This window comes from Saccostrea cucullata, unplaced genomic scaffold, assembly GCF_032062105.1.
Source record: "Saccostrea cucullata isolate Sc308-1 unplaced genomic scaffold, CSIRO_AGI_Scuc_v1 ctg5831, whole genome shotgun sequence".
NCBI classification, from domain to species: domain Eukaryota; kingdom Metazoa; phylum Mollusca; class Bivalvia; order Ostreida; family Ostreidae; genus Saccostrea; species Saccostrea cuccullata.
Genome location: NW_026925885.1, coordinates 38,533 through 44,954, shown reverse-complemented (window position 1 = coordinate 44,954; position 6,422 = coordinate 38,533).

Here is a 6,422-nt window from a genome sequence, read left to right as displayed (position 1 = left end):
CTAAATGCATGTCTTTGTCATTGACTGGAAGCGCGATGATTTTCACTTAAACTCATTGAAAAACAATACATGTACAATACGAACTTCTTTCAATGTCCTTGCGTGACATTTGTTTAATACTTGTGCAAGTAGAGCTTATTTGAAGTTTATTTATATAAAAAAAACAGTACCAAGATATTTGAGTCCACTCTTAAAGCGGATCTCTCACACCTGAATTTTTGTGATGTTTATAAATTTTTGACAGTTTTTCAATTTTTTTCAATTTCTTTTTTTCATTGTTTTTACCCTTTGATATTATATATCTTTTCAGATATTGAAGAGGATCCAACCAGCTATTCTCAAGAAAATGCTGTTGTAGTTTTTCTTTTGTCTATTTTTGTAAATTTGAATAAAAATTATGTTGATTTTATTTTTATCTTTGTTGGTTATTATTTCAATATTTTATAATACTAAACTTTGAAGAGAAATTTAAAGCACTGGGCTTTTTAAAATATAGATAGGAGGGATTTTAACAAAATAAATAAAATATTTCAAATATTTCTAAAAAATAAATTGAAGTACTTTGGAACCTTATTTTATCGGATATGGGGCCTATTATTAGAAACAAATGCATGCAACAAAAATCAGTTATACTTTATAGGTGTAGAGAGCCCCCTTAACAGGTCGAGGAAACTACCTTATATGGTTATGGTTGTTATTGCGCACAGAGGTGCTCACAGCAAACAATGAACCTGTCGAATGAATGAGTCGCAAAGCATGCTGGTCTACTACATGTTTACAATTTACTTCAAACACGTGGTTCGGGTCAACTTACGACATGATTTCAAAAGCCTGTCAGAGAGTCAACTAATATCTATTTTTCAATTTTTTGTTAGAAATAGAAAGAATAAATAGTAAAAAAGATGTTCCATGCTCACATTAACAAACAAAGCTACTTTTCTATGTTAAATAATGCGTTGAAATACCGCTCACAAACACTTCACAGGTAATAAAAAATAAGTTTTTTTACTTGATATTTGTATTTTTACCATATGCTTCTGGTCTAACATTTGTTGACTTAAGGTTCATACATTCTAAAACACAGTGTATTGCTGTTTGACATTTATTCTACTCAATTTTACTATTTTAGTCTCACGTACGTACACTGATATAAAAAAACGCACAGCACCCAGTGCAAATAGATCTACATGAATCTCGCAGTCCGTAAAGTTTTGCTGAATTAAGCACAGCTGATGGGATGTGTTTTCTGTCAAGAAGATTGTCAGTCCCATGTTCATTTTTTTTTTTTGAGGAGCATTGGCGCTTGAATGGCATTGCAATGAGGTAACAATAATAGTCTAAGAATTTTGCATCAAAGCATCTCTACAACATTCTTAAATGTTAAATGACCATTAGAAGTCTTGTAAACATGACAATACGTGAGTACATCTCGGAGTCGGTTGTTGAAGAGCATGGAAAACACGTGAATTTTTATTCACCGAATACAGGCAATTGTCCACAAATAGACTTATTAAATGGAGTGGAGAAAGCCACAATATTAACGTTGTTAATGAATTGTTTGTAAATGTGAGCATGGAATTAGGATATAACGATGTAAACTTTGTGTAAAGCATGGGAAATGCTTGACAAAATGCATCATTTCTTTCTGAGAGCGATTTAGAAAAACTGGCATTTTCCAAACGTACATGTAGTAGGTTGTGTAGTAACCCAACTCATTCAGCAGATTGGTCGATTTGTCAGTTACGTGGGTACCTCATTTAGCATGTAAATTTATTCTGACGTCACAGAAAATAGTTTCCTCAACCTGTTTAACTCTTACTAATATAGATGATTCGCTTTACACGGTACTTTGTCCCTTTGAGCAGTGAAAGCTTTATCGTGCCAACACCTGTCGTAATACTGGGCCTCAGTTTGGACCCCCACTTTCACTTCAGAGTGTTATAACGATTTGGGAAGAGACAGATGCTACGTATTTATTATCGTCTTAAGACAGTCACGCCCAGGGCTCGGATCCACGACCTTCCAGTCAAGATGTAGTGATTTCTAACAAGAATGTGTGTAAACGTAATTTATACAATGGAGTCGGAAGCAATTTGGAAGTGGGATGGGTGGGGGGGGGGCTTTTTTTCTCAAGAGAAAAATATTCCAACCCCCCCCCCAAAAAAAAAAAAATTTACGAGCTAAACAAGAAAAAAAAAAGAATGAAGTTTGTGAACTCTGTCAAAATCTAAAGATCCTATCTGATGGGGGGGGGGGGGGATAGGTTCGAACTTTTTTCAGTACTATTTTTTCCCCAAACACTAACACTTACCCTTCTTTGACTACATTGCAACGTGTTTGTTGTAAGATGGGATAAATCTACGTCCCAATCTTCAATGCCTATATAATTTCTATCTTTGCTAAGCTCCCCCTAGCTCCCCTCCCCCTGGTCTGAGACCTAGGTTATACATGTAAGAGGCTGGTAAAACAACAAACTCACTGATTTGACTTTGAGTAAAAGAGCAATTTCTGAAGCTTATTAAATTATCAAAAATGGAATATAACATTAAAAATCAAAGTATTGGCATGATAGAATGAGGGTTAGTGTATATATCTGCAAATTTATTGTGTCTAAATAAAAATATCTGAAGTGGGGATTTACATCAACCATTCGTCAGCTGATGCATTTGGGCTAAAATTATTTTTTTTTAAATTAATAGACACGTGTGAAAGCTGGACACTTATTCACTCAGATGTTTCGTTTTTTTTTAATTTCATAATAAAAACGTTCTCAATTTATGTAGTATTTATAATATTTATTCATTGGGATGTTACAAGCAAAAAATTATAGATATCAAAATAAATTAATTAATTTTAAAAAAGGATTTTAAATATCAGATGTTTTGCTGATGATGCTATTAATCTGAATGAAAACAGTGGCGCAAAGGAGGGGGATGTACATAGCTATTTCCTCTACAAACATTTAATAAATTGATTTATTTAATCAAATACATCATTCCACCCTCCTTAGATTTGAAAGTATAAAAATACCAGGAGAACCATTCATCTGTAGGCTTTAGTCGACTCTAACTAAACAAGGCAATAGGAACGGGGGGCGTGCCCTCCCCATTTAAATTTTTGCCGATACATATATACTTAAGCATACGAGGATTGTCCAGTAAAATCGTGGACAAGTTGTCTCATGAATAATAATCATCACTGCGTTCTGAAATTTTCACTACTTCTTAGTACATATTTTCTGAATAAATATAGCAAATTTCAAATAGATATATGCATAAATAAACAAATTATAAGAATTTAATATTATGTATTGTTTTACGGCGCACGGATGATAACGTCAAAGTGCCTAAAACAGCGTCAGATACACATGTAGCTCAAGTTTCATCTTTGCACTATAAATAAGGTTGGATAAATCCCACTTAAATTTCAAAATTCCATTGAAGCAACTACTTAAGTCGCCATAAACAATTGAGGAACCAATCTGGCACAACATTACCATCTTCTGATGATTTATTAGTAAGATAAGGACAATATTCCAACATCACTCAACTAATAGACAATCTTATATTGACACGATCAACAGTGACAGCGTCTTTAGCTATTACAATTATTGTAGTTTGTCTGTATGTCTTGTACTACCTCGGGACTCGATCAAGAAAGACTTTACTCAGAAAACTCCCATTTCATTTATATACTAAATATTTGGCAATTTTGGGGATTTTTTTTCTTCTGTATTGATTTAAAGTATTATACGGCGTTATTACTCCATCTAAATCATAGCGAACTGATCTTCGGTGCGCGGTAACGTCACCAAACGTCGTCATTTTTTGTGTGTTGTGTTTACCTCTTTCCCATTTCAAATGCCAAGGAAACTGTCAAAAATTGACCAAATGCATTGAAATTTTAAGAAGACAACAAAATGAATTGTGGAATTGAATAAGGGTAATTTTACCCTTATCTTATCTATTTAAATCTTTTGTTTCAAATCAATGCTCATCTATTCTCTTATAAAACCTTCGTTTTTTGACCGTGCGCCGTAGGGCCTTACCCTGTGCACATTCAAGCATTATAAAATCTATATTTTTGTGTATATTTTATTCAAAACATTATAAATAACTTAGATATGATAAATAAACATTCATTTAAAATTTCAGCTTATTACGTCCATTATTTTTCGAGAAAAACGGCTTGTCCACTATTTTACGGGACAACCCTCGTATTACTATATAAAACTATAATAAACGTCATAGCTACTGTATGCGTGTGCCTCCTCAATAAAAACGTCTGATACCTTTTTTTTTACCTTCAAGAAATTTTCGGAAGTTGTTAGTGCCCCAAACTGGAAATGTGTGGCTGTGCCCCCCAACCACCCAACCCCCACCTCTCAAACAGAAATATTTTCCTACGGGCAACCCCGGGTTAATGCGGATTACATCCGATTTCATAATTTTTAATTTTTATCAGCTATAAAAGTAGGGGATCAAATATTTTCGGGGGTCAATTCTCAAAGTGTGTGAAGTCGTAGAATGACCGATCTGTAAGAGGTGCTACGGTCGAAAAATAACCCTACTTGTCGTAGAATATTGACCCAGAGTCATTTTTCTACGTATAACCCCCCCCCCCCAACCCCCCCAATCCCCCGTGGACATTATTTCTACAGGTGTCATTTTTCGTCTTTACATCGGCATTGCTATGTCGTTGTTTTCCAACAAAGAAGATAATGATTTAACAATGCAACCTATAAAAATTATATCACATTTAAGACATTGTAACCACAGCGATCTATAAAAATTATATCACATTTACATTTAAGACATTGTAACCGCAGCGATCTCGACAGAGATGGAAATAAAATTTCACATCTACATTGTAGATATTGGGATGTCAACAATCTGGACAGAAAATGTAATGTAAACACGATATCGTATTTTTTTGGCCTACATTGCATTGTCGACAATATTGAAATTGTACATAGGCAATTTAGCCACATATGGTCCACATATGCATTGCCTTTCATATGAAGATCATATGTGGATTATATGAGAATCATATGTATATACAATCATATGAGAATCATATGTGGCTAAGTTGCCTGTGTATGAATAACTTTTTAGTGTATTTGTGGTTTATGAAGAAGGGGCTTGCATGATATGCTTATATAAAAGACAAAAATAAAGTAAAATTTATTTAAAGTCGGGTAAATTAACAAGAATATTAGCTCTAAATACACTGTAGCTATTTTTCGACTTCAGAATAATAATACAACAATCATACAGAATTGATAAGAATCAGTATTTTTAATTATAACATACTACTAAAATATCAATTTAAGTCTGTGATGCATAGTATTCATCACATTACACTGAAAGAAATACCTAATTATTTTATCTAGTTTGACTGGTAAAGCGTTTGTCGGGACTAGCAATCATTCTGTACACTATCTAAGACAGTGAGTACATAGTAGTTGTCACGTGGAGCGGGGCCGTATAGATATCCAATAACCTAGTGAAAGTCACTTTAAATTCTAATTTTTGTAATGTTAACTCGTGTATCTACCCAATGCTTAGTAAAACTAGTGATTGTATGAATAGTAAAATTACTAGTCTTCTTAGTGAATTTTAATTGTTATTCTTTTCAGTACAAGATCAACGAACTGAAATAAACCCCGTTTTCTAATATCTCAAAAAGCACATCAAGTTCTACAGCAGTTATAGTACCATCCTCTTATATTTCATTTTAATTTATTAAAAGGAGTAATATTTCTAAAAGATTCTGGTAACGAATTCAATTGTTTTGCGGAATGATATCAAAAAAGAAAAACTTCAACCTATATGTTTTTGATCGTGTTTTTATAACACAACAGTTTTGATGTATCTAAAAGAATAAGGCGTTTCTTTAATATGGATAAAATCATGTAGATGGACTTTCTTTAAAGTTTTAAAACATTCTTCGTTATTATTGACACATAGTTGCTTCCAGAACTTCAAAAGCTGATGATATGCACTTTTTTGATATATTGCAATGAAATTCTGTTCCCGGAAGTTTTTTTTTGTTAAATAATATCAACGATGTTTTTGACTGGAATAGTTCTAAGTACAAAGAAACAGTATTGAGATAAATTTCTGAATAAAATATATGGAGATAATGAACACTATTCAAACTTAAAGGTACATTAACAATACAAAATATTGGAGCAGAGAAAACACGGACAATACATCATTTATATTGATACGAAATAATTTATCATGAACATAATACAAAACATTTGAAACATTGGAGATAGGGAATAAATGATGACACTTTTCAGTGTTTCTATACAGCAAATTGATTAATGATTTAAATGATGCTCCTTTTGGGAATATTTCTTCATTTTTGTTGTAAAGGAGAACAGTCGGTCCATATGAGGTCCGATGATTTTTGAA